The sequence below is a fragment of the Geotrypetes seraphini genome, chromosome 3, assembly GCF_902459505.1.
Source record: "Geotrypetes seraphini chromosome 3, aGeoSer1.1, whole genome shotgun sequence".
NCBI classification, from domain to species: domain Eukaryota; kingdom Metazoa; phylum Chordata; class Amphibia; order Gymnophiona; family Dermophiidae; genus Geotrypetes; species Geotrypetes seraphini.
In genome coordinates, this window is record NC_047086.1 from 78,411,125 (window position 1) to 78,425,127 (window position 14,003).

The following is a 14,003-nucleotide window of genomic DNA, read 5'->3' on the forward strand; positions in this document are numbered from 1 at the left end:
TTTTGAGTTAATTTGCATTCAAAAACAAGCACATCCATTGCATTGATTAGCTATTCTATTCTATCTACTTTAATTTCACCTTTGTTACAATTACCCATATAGAGCTTAAAGAAGATTAAATAAATAACTCTCAAATTTAATTTTTTGTTGGTTTTGCAATTATATAATTTCAATGATAATGCGCCGTAAAAAAAACATTTGCTCTGTTTAGTATGCTGGAGCTAAAAAAGTTTGACAGACACTGCTTCAGACAATTTTGCAAATGTTTTTCCAAGATTTCTTGCCGTATATAAGATATAAACTCTACTCCATCAGTATCATTCCTACTTTTGCCTACTGTGAGCCTGCCGGTGCCGGGTTTTGCAAATGGCCACCGACCAGGACTCAGAAAACACCGAACTTGTCGTACCTTCAAAGGATGTTGAAGGTCCTGCTGGTTCTTATGAATATAATAAAAAAAAAAAACAAATGTCAGGAACAATAAAGCTTTTCCAAAAGAACTGGTGTCCAACTTTATTGCTTATCACAGTTCTCCAAATAGCAAAAGTGCCACAGTTCAAGTTTTGAACTAAAAAATCAAATATAAACAGAAAATTGGGACTTGTAAAAAATACAGCCCACACCTTTCTTGCAGGTAAGTTCAAATGGTTCTAGTGTAGCCTTGCCCTGTCAGTCCCACAGTCACAAGGGCAAACTAAGGCTACAGGAATTACCCAGCCTTTACACTGGTCATTCGCCATGTTTTAAACACTCTCAGAACGGGCTGCCTAGGCCTGGTTTTTAGCAGGCCTACCCCAGCCAACTTAACAGGTAGTTGGTGGGGGAGGGGAGTAGCTGAATCCACTTTATTTAAAGATTGCCAAAGAATTGGCCCCACAATCCCACCCTGAGGATCTTACGTGGATTCTCCCCACTTACTACCCCTTCAGCAATCAAGTCCCAAGCAAACAGCAACAGAAAAGGCAAAAAGTAAAAATGCCAAACAAAACCGCATTTCATTTAATGTCCCAAAAATTAAGGCTCCAACTCCTCCGTGAGCTTAACACTGCTCACACTTGTGCTTTCAGACAATCCAAAAGAAAACTTCAAAATTCAAAAAGCACACAAACAGTCAGGAAATTCACTTAGCTCTCATCCATGTGGATTTCACCAGGTTCCATGGAGGTATCCATCAGCTCTATGGCATCCTGGCTGGCTGGCTGGTTTGCCTCAGGGACAGTAGTTGCATCCAGTATTTCAATGTCCTGATACTGTGGGGATTCAGGAGCCCAGTCCCTCGAGCCTCCTTCCTGGGCTGACCCAGGGTAGACTGACTTGTTCTTCCTAAGCACAGCCTCTAAAGCCCTGAGCTGGACACGCCCTAACCTGTGAGGGGGAGGAACAACCTGCTGCTTCTGCTGAGTTTTCTGTTTAGCCTTAATTGGCCCCAGCAGTGGTTCATTAGCTGAGCTCTGAGCCTGACTCTTAGGCTGTCCTTTTGTGTAAGGCACCTCCCGCTGCTCCAGGCTGTTCTCCCACTCATCTTCCCCTCCCCAGGATTCTGTAACCTGATGGTTTGATAGGAACTCTGACCCTATCTGTTTGTCTGAGTTTAGCCTGTCCCTCTGATTAGCCCTTTTAGGGTAAGGCTTGGATTTGGAGGAGATAGACCTGGCACAACCCTAGTCTTAAGGCTGGGGTTGTGACACTACACAGACCACTTAGTTACATGGTTAACTTACAGCCTCCTGTATCCTCTTCAGTTCTAGTGTCTAAAATAGACTCGTCTTTTACTTACCATTTACCTGCTCATCTATTGGTCTGCTTTCTTCAAGTTCTTTTTCTATTTCTTCACTCAAAGGCATTCTCTAGTTTATTGGAAAAGGCAGTTGTACATCCCCGTATCAAAGACCCTAAAGGGGATCTGACCTCAGTTAGCAATTATAGAACTACCCCCTAATTAATCTTTCATAAACATGATAGTGAAGAAATTTGTAGCAATCTGGCTACAGACCAGCACACTCCATCATTCAACTAAGCAAACCCTCTTAGATCTTACTAATTATGTCAGATTAATTTTAGATGGCAGGAAAGACATTTTTCTTTTCTCCAACTTGGTCAGAGCTAAATATTTCTAGCAACACATTGTCATGGTTTCATTCCTATCTTATTTAATCCTCAAATCAGACATCTACCCCTAGATCCTTCCCTGTCCCCAGACTCTATATTAGGCCTAACACTCTTCAATGTTTGCCTCACTCCTTTAGTCCTACTGCTCCAGACCTTTTATTTCACATTTTTCATATATATGAAAGGAAAAGTAGAGAGGGAGACGAAGTACAAACCACCAAGAAGCAAAGCCAAAAAAGCACATGGACCTTCAAGTTCTGAGCAATAGAAAATCTTATTTATTTTTGGACTTGACTTGGGCTATGTTTTGGCATATCTGCCTGCATTAGAGGTCAATAAAAGAAATGAAATAAATATGCTCATACAATCGAAGAAAAAAGATACTGCATTTGAAAAAAGATAGATGCATTTGAAAACTAGCGGCGTTCCAATATTCAGTGGTATTTAGTTAGTCAGGAACAGCCACCAGTATTCAGTAGGAGATAGTCAGCTATCTCCTAGTGAATATCTTGGTTAGCGGATTGGTAGATGATTGGCTATGTTGCATAAAATAGCTGGTCACTGCTAATGTTCATTGGCTGACTGGCTAGGTCTAGTGACCAGATAGACCTGATTCTCGAAAAGCGTGTCCCAATTGCAAGTGGTGGTAGGCATCCCATCGCCGTCTGGCAGCCAATCGGATACATGCTTATAGAAAAAATTGAACAAGGATGGACACCTACATTATGGCATCTGTAGCACATCTACAGAGATGCGTAGAGACATTCAAGCACACCCAAGGCAGGACATGGGCATGGTTTCACCCAGAAGTAATAATAATAATAATAACTTTATTCTTCTATACCGCCACAATCTTGCGACTTCTAGGCGGTTTACAATCAAGAGTGCTGGACATTCAGCGAAATACAATAAGTAGATATTCAGAGGAAATACAGAGATCAGAGACCTCAGGAGGCAATAGTATAGAAATACAATTTGCAGAGCGAAAATGTAATATGTACATTTTAGTAGGTAATGTCCGACAGGACCTGTTGGGGATAAATAGCAATGTAAAGTTACGATAAGATGAAGATAACAGATTATATTTATAACAGTGCTGTAAGTTCAGGTGAAATAGTGAGGGGGGAGGGAGAGGGAGAGCGGGTCAATTGTTTAGGTATTTCTGGAACAGGTATGTTTTTAGGCGTTTCCTGAATTCCACGTATGTAGTGGGCGAAAGCAGTTGGTCTAGGTCTTTGCCCCATAGGACTGCTTGGTGAGAGAGAAGGTGTTCATGGTGTTTTTTCATTTTGCAGCCTCTAAGTGGAGGGGAAATGAGTTTTGGGTGTGTGTTTCTCTTGAGTTTGTTATTAGAAAATGCGAAAAGGTCCGTTATGTACTTGGGGGTCAGGCCGTATAGTACTTTGAAGCAGAGGCAGGCAAATTTAAACCTTACTCGGACTTCCGTTGGTAGCCAGTGCAGCTGGGTGTCACGTGGTCGAATTTCTTCAGCCTGAAGATAAGTCTGACCGCAGCATTTTGCATTATTTGGAGACGTCTCATATTCTTTTGTGAGATTGCTAGATATGCAATGTTGCAGTAGTCAAGCTGACTCAGTATGAGGGATTGCACTGAATGTTGACGTATCGAAGTATGATTTAATGGTTCTGAGTTTCCAGAGAGTAAGGAAACCTTTTCTGAATAGGGAATCCACTTGTTCCTTCATTGTTAGGCATTGGTCTAGAACAGGGGTGCCCAACACGTCGATCGCGATCGACCAGTAGCTCAGGAAGGCAACGCGAGTCGATCGCGGAGCCCATCCCGGGCTCTGTGATAGACTCGTGTTGCCATCCTGATCTATCGGGCCGATCAGCCTTCCTCTCCAGTGTTCTCCCTAGGGCCTTTTAGCTGAGCGGTCCGCCCAGCTGTCATCTGCTGCCGCCGCCGCTGCTGAACATTAAAAAAACAAAACAAAAAAAAAACGGCTTGGAGATTTCAGCCCGTAGCGAACTTATGCTCCGTGGCTCTAACGTGTGCGTGCGGGCTTCCCTTCTCTTCCCTCCGAAACCGGAAGTTATGTCCGGGAAGGGGGGAGAAGGGAAGCCGGCACGCACATGTTGAGAGCCCTGAAGCAAGCGTTCGCTATGGGCTAAGGCGGGAGACAGGTTAGTGAAGCATTTCCTCTTCTTGCTGCCGGGTCCTGCCTACTTTCTGTTTCCGCGAAGGCAGGACCCGGCAGCATTTCCCCCAACAGCTCGATCGCGATGCTGGTCGGCCGAAGCAGGGAGAGGTTGGGGCGGTGTCGGCTTTCAGGCCTGTTATTGGTGGCGGTTTGGGGCCTGTTATTGGTGGCGGTTTGGGTCCTGGTCCCCGATGGCAGTGGCTTGGGGGAGGGCAGGGAGAAAGAAAGAAAAAGGGCAGGCAGGGAGACAGAAGGAAAGAAGAGAAACAGAAAAAAAGAAAGGGAGGCAGAGAGAAAGAAAGGGCAGGGAGAGAGAAAGGAAAAGTTGGGGGAGGGAACGAGGTCTGGAGGAGAGGAAGCATACAGGCTGAAAGAAGGGAAGAAAGATTGGATGCACAGTCAGAAGATGAAAGTGCAACCAGAGACTCATGAAATCACCAGACAAGGTAGGAAAAATGATTTTATTTTAAATTTAGTGATCAAAATGTGTCTGAATTTATATCTGCTGTCTATATTTTACACTAAGGTCCCCTTTTACTAAACCACAATAGAGGTTTTTAGCGCAAGGAGCCTATGAGTGTCGAGAACAGCGCTGGGCATTCAGCGCAGCTCCCTGCGCTCTAAAAACTGCTATCGTGGTTTAGTAAAAAGGGAGGGGGGTATATTTGTCTATTTTTGTATGGTTGTTACTGAGGTGATAGTGCATAGAGTCATCTGCTTTGACCTCTTTGAAAAACCCTGAAAAAGGAATGATAATTAACATTTTCTATGCGTACAGTGTGCATTGTGTTTTTTTTTTAAATTTTATTGTTGGTAGATCATTTTGACTTGGTCATTTTAAAAGTAGCTCGCAAGCCCAAAAAGTGTGGGCACCCCTGGTCTAGAATAACACCTAGTATTTTCATGGTGGGCTGAATAGGGTAGTTGAGTTTATTGATGCATAGCGGGGTTTTATTATCAAGCGGGTGAGGGGAGGCAACGAAGAATTTTGTTTTTTTCTGGGTTGAGCTTGAGCTTGAAATCTGTCATCCATTGTTCCATCTCATTTATGGCATCGGATGCCTTGGGAATGGTTTCCGAGATGGAGTTGGCGAATGGGATGATGATCGTAAAGTCATCTGCGTAGCTGAATAGTTTTATTCCTAGTTGGGTTAGTTTCACACCTAATGAGGACATGTAGATATTGAAAAGCAGTGGGGAAAGCGGTGACCCTTGTGGCACTCTGGATGAGTTGCTCCAGGTGTCGGAGTGTTCGTTGTTAAAGCGTACCTGGTAAGAAAGGGATGTGAGGAAGCCATGAAACCTCAGCTCTGATACCAATGGCGTCTAAGCATTGCATCATTTTCTCATGGTCTACCAAGTCGAATGCAGAGCTCATGTCGAATTGCATGATCAGGGCGTTGAGGGCCTTACTAAATAATAGGCGCAGATAGTCTAGAATGGCAGTGATTACTGTCTCCGTACTGAATAGGGTTCTAAAGCCAGATTGAGTTTCATGCAGGAGAGAGAATTGATTAAGGTAGTCCATTAGTTGGGTGTGTACTAGTCTTTCCATGATTTTTTCAATGAATGGGATAGATGCTATTGGTCTGTAGTTTGTTATTAGCGCTGAGGATTCTTTTTTTTATTTTTATTTATCTTTTATCTATATATATAAAATCGGAGGTATGTATGTGTGTATGTATGTATGTGTGTGTGTATGTGCCGCGATCACGCAAAAACGGCTTGACCGATTTGAACGAAACTTGATATGCAGATCCCTCACTACCTGGGATGATATGTTCTGGGGGTCTCGCGGCCCACCTGCACACGTGGGCGGAGCTACAAACATAAAATCAGCTTTCACCCATTCATGTCAATGGAAAAAATGTAAAAAGCTGCCATTCTCACAGTAATTCAAAAACGGCTTGACCGATTTGAACGAAACATGGTATGCAGATCCCTCACTACCTGGGGTGATATGTTCTGGGGGTCTCGCGGCCCACCTGCACACGTGGGCGGAGCTACAAACAGAAAATCAGATTTCACCCATTCGTGTCAATGGAAAAAATGTAAAAAGCTGCCATTCTCACAGTAATTCAAAAACGGCTTGACCGATTTGAACGAAACTTGGTATGCAGATCCCTCACTACCTGGGGTGATATGTTCTGGGGGTCTCGTGACCCACTTGCACACGTGGGCGGAGCTACAAACAGAAAATCAGATTTCACCCATTCATGTCAATGGAAAAAATGTAAAAAGCTGCCATTCTCACAGTAATTCAAAAACGGCTTGACCGATTTGAACGAAACTTGCTATGCAGATCCCTCACTACCTGGGGTGATATGTTCTGGGGGTCTCGTGGCCCACAACTCTATGTTGCTTGCTCAAGGGTGGGTTCACCCAAGATTTTATATGTTCTTGCTCCTGGAGGTGAAACTAAAAATGTTGTTTATAATCAAGTTTTGCGTTAGTTGTATTGTATTCATTTTGTCAAATATTTCACATTATAATTTGAATATATGTGTGTGTGTGTGTGTATGTATGTATGTTCCAGCATAACTCTTCAATGCATGGACAGATTTCAACCAAACTTGACATACACATTACTTACTATCTGAGGACAAATACTGTGGGGGTGGGAAGGGGGAGATATGTAAAAATGATTGAAAATGACAGATTTTAGTATCTACCCCATAGTGTTTTCGGGCTCACAGATGAATACTCACCATAACTCTGAAACGCATGGAGAGATTTCAACCAAACTTGGTACACATATGACTTACTATCTCGGGAAAAATATTGTGCAGGTGGGACGGGGTAAAATACTGTGGGGGTGGGAAGGGGGTGATATGTTAAAATTATCAAAAGCGACAGATATTAATGTCCAGCCCATAGTTTTCGGGCTCACAGAGATGAATACCGACACTCCCGATGCCGTTTAAGTCTAAGTTCAGCCCCATAGAGAGGGACATTCCTTTGGGACATGTGGAGGGTAGGGGGTTGGGACATGGGGTGGGGCATATGGGACATGTGGGGGGGTTAACGTGGGGGGTGGGACATGTGTGACATAGGGGGGTGGGACATGTAGGGGGTTGGACATTTTGGGATAAATAAATATCCGGGCAACGCCGGGTAATCAGCTAGTCATTTTATATATAGATACATATACATTACTTGTATAAGAAAATAAAGAAAGAACATTCCACAAAAATTTTTAGAAGGAAAAAAATATATATCTGGATACTATCCTTTTCATAATTAAACAAAATTTCGCTCTTAATTAGTCCACATTCTGGAGGAGAAACAATTCACATTTATGAGAGATGTTTATAATGGATTAATATCAAAAAACCATATTTGTAGAGTACATCTTCTTCTTACATTACTATGGGATTGATCCTACATTCCCTTCTGAGATATTTGAAGTTGTTATTCCCTTTCCTTCGAGAAAGAATTGTAATTGTGAGGGCTCAAAAAATATATATGAATGTTGATCCAGAAGAATCTTACATTTACAAGGATATCTCAATTGGTATTTGGCCCCCAGCTGTATTACAAACTGTTTCAGTTCAAGGAACCTCTTCCGTCTGGTCTGGGTTGCTTTTGAGATGTCTGGAAACATACTGATCTTACTGTCCAGAAAGGTCACTTCTTTCTGCCTAAAAAACAGTCTAAGAAGTGCCTCTTTGTCTTATTGAAAGACAAACGCCACCACAAGAGTAGTACGACAGATTACTTCATCCACTGAAGTTTCAAGGACTTCTGTTAAATTCAAAGGATTAAGAAGTTCAGGAGAAACTTCTGGACCTGAAGTTTTCTGTTTTGATACTGGCAAGTAATATATCCTATGTAAAGGAGGTAGTCCGGCATCAGGATATTTAAATATTTCTTTTAAGAATTTATAAAACATTTCCTTAGGAGGTGTTGTTAACACCTTAGGAAAATTAAGAATTCTTAAATTCAACATTTTCATATAATTTTCAAAGTTTTCCATTTTCCTAGTATAGAGTAGTCTATCCTGTAGTATAACAGTCTGAGAAGCTTGTAAACTTTGAAATTTCTGATCCAAATTTTGAACCTTTCCTTCCTGATCCTTCAATTCCTCCTGTAATTTATCCAATCTCCTTTCTTGAAGAATCATCTGAGGTAGGGTTCCTGTACATAGTTGTACAAAGAGTCTAACGCCATCCAAATAGACTCTAAAGTTATTTCAGCAGGTCTTACCAGAGGAAGGACTGTTGAAGCTTGTCCTTCACTCGCTGAAATCTCAGCCACCTCCTCCGATGTAGTTATTCCTGCCGAGAGCACTTGAGGATTAGGCAAGCCCTCCAGCTCCATCGGCAACGCCAGCGCTGAGGATTCTTTTATATTTTTTGTGATGGGGGTTATTATTATGTGGCCGTTGTTAGTGAGGAAAGTCCCATTTTTTAGGTTGTGGGTTAGGTAGTGTAATAGTGATATTTTGAATTCTGTTGGTGCCGCTTTCATAATCTCCGGAGGGCACGTATCTAGGATGCAGTGAGATTTAGAGTATTTGTTGTAGAGTTTGGTGTAGGTATTCCATTCTGGATCTAGAAAGGAACTCCAGATCATGTCTGTAGGTATTTCATTGTCATGTGAGTTAGCTATTTGGTAGTTGCTGGGGATGATTGTTACATCGTTCTTGCTTATACAGTTATTTTTTAGGTTTTTAATTTTGGAATCAAAATATAGATCTAGGTCCTTCGCGATGGGTAACTTCATATTGTGCTCAGGTGTGGTGTAGAGGGTGGTGTCAAATAGGTTTGTGACTATGTTGAATAACTCTTTTGTATTGATTCCTTGTGAACCTTTGCATGATAAGTTAATTTTGGTGGAGTGGAATGCTTTGCGTTTGTCTTTTATCAGTTGTTTGTAGGTTTTTATGTAGGCTCTCCATTTGTTGCGGTCTGTCAGTTCTCCTGTTTTATTCCAAATCCTTTCTAGTCGCCTAGCTGTTTGTTTCGTTTTTAATAGTTCGGTGTCGAACCATTTGTTGTATTTGTTTGCGTTGCTTTTGCTTTTATGTATGGGGGCGATTTTATCTAGGATGGAAGTACTGGTTGTATTCCAATGGTCCCAGAAGTCTATTCCTTCCTCTATTACTGTATGCGGTTTGTATTCTGACCAGTATTCTTCTGGATTAATATAACCTCTTGTTTGATGTTCTTTTTTTATCATCAGCCATGTTTTAGATTTTCGGTGTGACCAGATCAGCTTAAAATAATAGGTGAAGTGGTCGGACCAGATGTCGTGATGCCAGGTGCCTTCAGTCAGAGAGATGATTGGGTCAAGGTTTTCCTTTGTGGACATGGCAACTAAGTCTAAATGATAGCCTTTTTCGTGAGTTTGTGTGGATACGGGGATGTTGTAGTTGAGTAGAGTTAGGAAGTTTTTAAGCTCTATTGCGTCTGTGTTGTTCTCTTCGTCTAGGTGTAAATTTATGTCCCCTGTGATGATGTTGTAGTTGGGGCTGATAGAATTGTGCAGGACGAATTCGCAGAAATCTTCTTTGGCTTTGGGCCAGCTTTTAGGCGGGATGTAGAATAGTATGCTGGATAAGGATTCTTCTAGCTGGGTATTATTGATTTTACAGGCTAGGATTTCTAGGTTGTCGGTCATTTTAGAATCTAGAAGTTCGAACTCGAATCCTTCTTTAAGGATTATGGCTAATCCTCCTCCTTTTTTTCCTGTGCGGTTTAACGTAAGGATTTTGAAATTGTTTGGTAGAAGATCAGATATAATAGGATCATCTTCAGATAGTAACCAAGTTTCAATTAGAAAGAGGCAGGCTATTTGTTTGCTGGTGATCCAGTCATTTATGAGGAATGCCTTGTTTCTAACAGATCTGGTATTAAGATATACACATGGGACGGAGGTGGTTGCAGCATTTACTGTTGAGTTAGTGGTTTTGATGGTTTTTATTTCCCTTGTTCTTTTTTTAAGGGTATGGTGGTGTCTTTTTTTATATGAGATTACATTAATATGATTTGTAGTGTCTTCTTGCAGGTTGGTGATGTAGGGGAAGGATAGAACAGGGTGGTGGATGGATTGTAATTGAGGGTAGAGAGAGTGAACGTCTTTGATGTTACCGCTTATTAGGTAGATCAGTAGGATTAGTAGGAGATTCATGATTGGGAGGTAGATTGAGTATTGAGAAGTGGCCTTGGGCGGCTTATGTGACCCTATGCGTCTCTGTATGTGTGATACTGATGCCTTAAATGTAGGGCTGCAAAATGCTGGCCTACCTTTAAGGCATCTCTTCAGTGATAAAGAAATAATTCTTTTTAGGATGCTGATGTGTGCTTGATACGCAATCAGCGGCCATCTCTTAGACATCCACCGAGATCGGCATCCATGGGATGTAGCTGGGCTGCCTCCTGTGGTCTGAATAATCAGCCTCATTGTGCATTGGGGCAGACTAAAGTCAGATGGTCGGTAAAAAGCAAACATGAATCAGGGTTAGCTAACAAGGGTTCATGAATGTCCTAATTTATTCATAATTAAAAATAAACTTAACTATGCAATATTTCCTCACCTCATATTTACAGTGGGAGCTTAGAAATGGCTTGTTCTTAGGTTTTTAAAGACTGCATTGGGTAATATAAAATGTCCATAGACAAGAGGTGTTTACAGAAAATGGTGAAAGTAAGAAAGTGGGGAAACACATTTTTTATTATAGGATCTAGAAAGCTGACTTATAAAACATATGAATAGCCATACTGTGTCAGACCAATAGTCCATCAAGCCCAGTGTAACAGAAAAGTATAGAAAAGTCATACATACGCTGATCATCTTGCCCAGGGTCACAAGGAACAGCCCTGGGATTCAACCCCACAACCTCTGGGTGCAGAGGCATCTGCTCTACCACTAGGTCACTCCTCACTACTAGGCCACTCATCAAGACAAAAGAAAAATATGATAGAAGTTTATATAATCATGGATAGGGTGGAATGGTTAGATAGGGAAAAACTGTTTTACCAACAAGAAAAAACTGTGAAACTAATGACTGGCAGATAACATTAGCATTCGCATTCCCGTCACTTGCAACTGAAAGCTAATCACCATCAATCAATAATCACACAACTCAGTTTTATTGGAATAAATATTTGGCTGCAGCTTTATTATCTATCTGAATATTATGTTCACTTACAATACAATCTGTGTCCAAAAACCAACAAACCCCCAATGCATATTTCATACATCCCCAGGGAGCTATTCGGTGTCGAAACTAGCTCCCGTTAAGTCTTTAAATTTATAACATTCCCCAAAATATGGCCCACGGTGACGCAAGGCCATGCTTTCCCTCCCCTCCCCCCAAACATGACCCACGGTGACGCAAGGTCATGCTTTCCCTCCCCCCAAACATGATCCACGGTGACGCAAGGCCATGCTTCCCCTCGTAGCGGTATCGCATACGAGTGTTACATTTATTTATTTATTAACTGCTCATCTCCCAGATCCAACTGGGCCAAACCCCTTTTTCTGCCCCACCCAAAGCTGCGACCACCTTCCCCCAACCCCATAAGCTCCACCAAATCCACCCAAGTCGACATATAACATGTATACCCCCCACCCCACCCCACAACACTAACACAAAACATAACACCAGCACAAATGGGAGGGAGGGAGGGAGGGATAATCTTTTCCTGAACAGACTACTCTACTGTTCCCCTTTCCTCACAGAGTTCACTCCAGCCTGCCACAACATCCAACCAATCACGTGACTGCTCCACCCCATCACCTTAGAAACCTCCTTAATCATTTTTCTTTCTTACAAGCTCTGTCTATTAACCCTTTCTTACTTCCTCTTATAAAATTGTCAATCCTTATTCTACAGACCCTTGATAACACCTCATATATTCCCCTTACCCTCTGTCCCTCCTCCCCCCTCTTATAAAATTGTCAATCCTTATTCTACAGACCCTTGATAACACCTCATATATTCCCCTTACCCTCTGTCCCCCCTCCCCCCATCATTCAATAAATATTACCAGCCGGTGACATCAGCTCAGCTAATGTTATATCACACCAGATGAATCTGGTGTTCTTCTTTAACAGCAATTCTTATGAACCAGTATTTTTCATGTGGTGCATAATTAAGCTGTGGAATCTATTGCCAGAAGATGCAGTCAAGGTGAACAACAGAGTGAGGCTTGAAATAAACTTGGAAAATTATTAGCCAGGAAGATTTGGGAAAACAATAATAATTTTTTAAAAAATCTTTATTGATTTTCAAACTTTGATAGTGCAATAGAAATGCTAAATCAGAAAAATTGCACAAAACACACTATTCACTATACGATTATTACATTAAACAATCATTTTCTCCCATCCTCATCTTCATTCTTAATATAATAATACATATGATGTGATTACAAATTATAAATAAATAATTTAACTATTCAAAATACATTTCCCTCTCCCCCCCACCCTCCCTGGCTATGTAAGGAAATCTAATGATAAAGAAAGAAACATGACCCTTATTATAATGCAATAAAATTAGTCAAATGGACTCCATATATCATTAAAGGATTTACTAGTCCCCAAACATTCCACCATCATCCTTTCATACTTATATGTGGTACACACATTTACCCACCAAAAAGTGAAATTGATCCTATCATGGTTTTTCCAATTCTGTGCAATCAATTGAACAGCTATTCCCGTCATAATCAGGAAAAAGCAACTTTTATACTTATCTAAAGTAGGCTTAATATGTAGTAATGTACCACAAATTACAGCTTTATAAGATAAGGGAATAGCTGCTTCAAGAATGAGATTAATTTGTCCCCAAATTGACTTCCAGAAACCAAGTATCAACGGACAAAAATATAACAGATGATCCAAAGTCCCTATATTATTATGACAATACCAGCATCTATTAGACTTAGAACTGTCTAGTTTTTGTAAATGAACTGGGGTCCAAAAAATCCTATGTAATAAAAATAACCAAGTTTGTCTCATAGATGCTGACGCTGTACAGTTCAACCTCCAAGTCCAAATTCGTGGCCAACGAGATACAGGAATATTCTGTTTTATCTCGATGCTCCAAATATCTCTAAGACTATTTTTTGGCTTCTTATTCAAAAATTCAGAAATTAATTTGTACCACTGGCATGATGTCCTACTAAATCTGTCTGGTAGCAAAGGATCTGCAAGCTATAATAAGTTTTTAAGTTTTTCCATTCAGGGAACCCACTCTGAATAGCCTGCTTCAACTGCAATCACCTATAATGTTGAGACTTTAAAATACTAAATGATTGTTGCAGCCGTGAAAAATCAAGCAGTTTCCCATTAGATATAACATCATCCAATGTCCGAATACCTGCCTGCATCCAATTCTTCCAGGCGATCCCAGCACCGCCTACTTGAATTTTGAAGTTCAACCATAAGGACTGCAAAGTAGAGTTCATTATAGGAACATCTGTTAATTTATCAATAAATTTAATTGTTTTCCATGTCTCCAATAAAATTACATTGTCCTTAGCATATCTAGGTAGTCTGATACTTAATACATGAGATAGTCGCATAGGGGACATAATTTTCCATTCTAGATATAGCCAATCTGGAAGATGCTCCATGAGCTCAGGGAGGATCCAATACATGTCTTGATGCATTATATAGGCTTGATGATATCTATAAAATTGGAAAAATTTACCCCCTCCTCCACAATTGGTTTTTGTAAAGATACTAGAGCAATTCTCGCATTTTTCCCAAGCCAAATAAATTT

At 41.0% G+C, this 14,003-nt stretch overlaps 1 long non-coding RNA gene across 1 annotated transcript in view; it reads left to right on the top strand.

The window, feature by feature from the left end:
- Positions 1-14,003, top strand: part of LOC117356601 — a 107,021-nt gene that overhangs the window by 51,456 nt on the left and 41,562 nt on the right. The gene's annotated exons all lie outside the window — the stretch shown is intronic.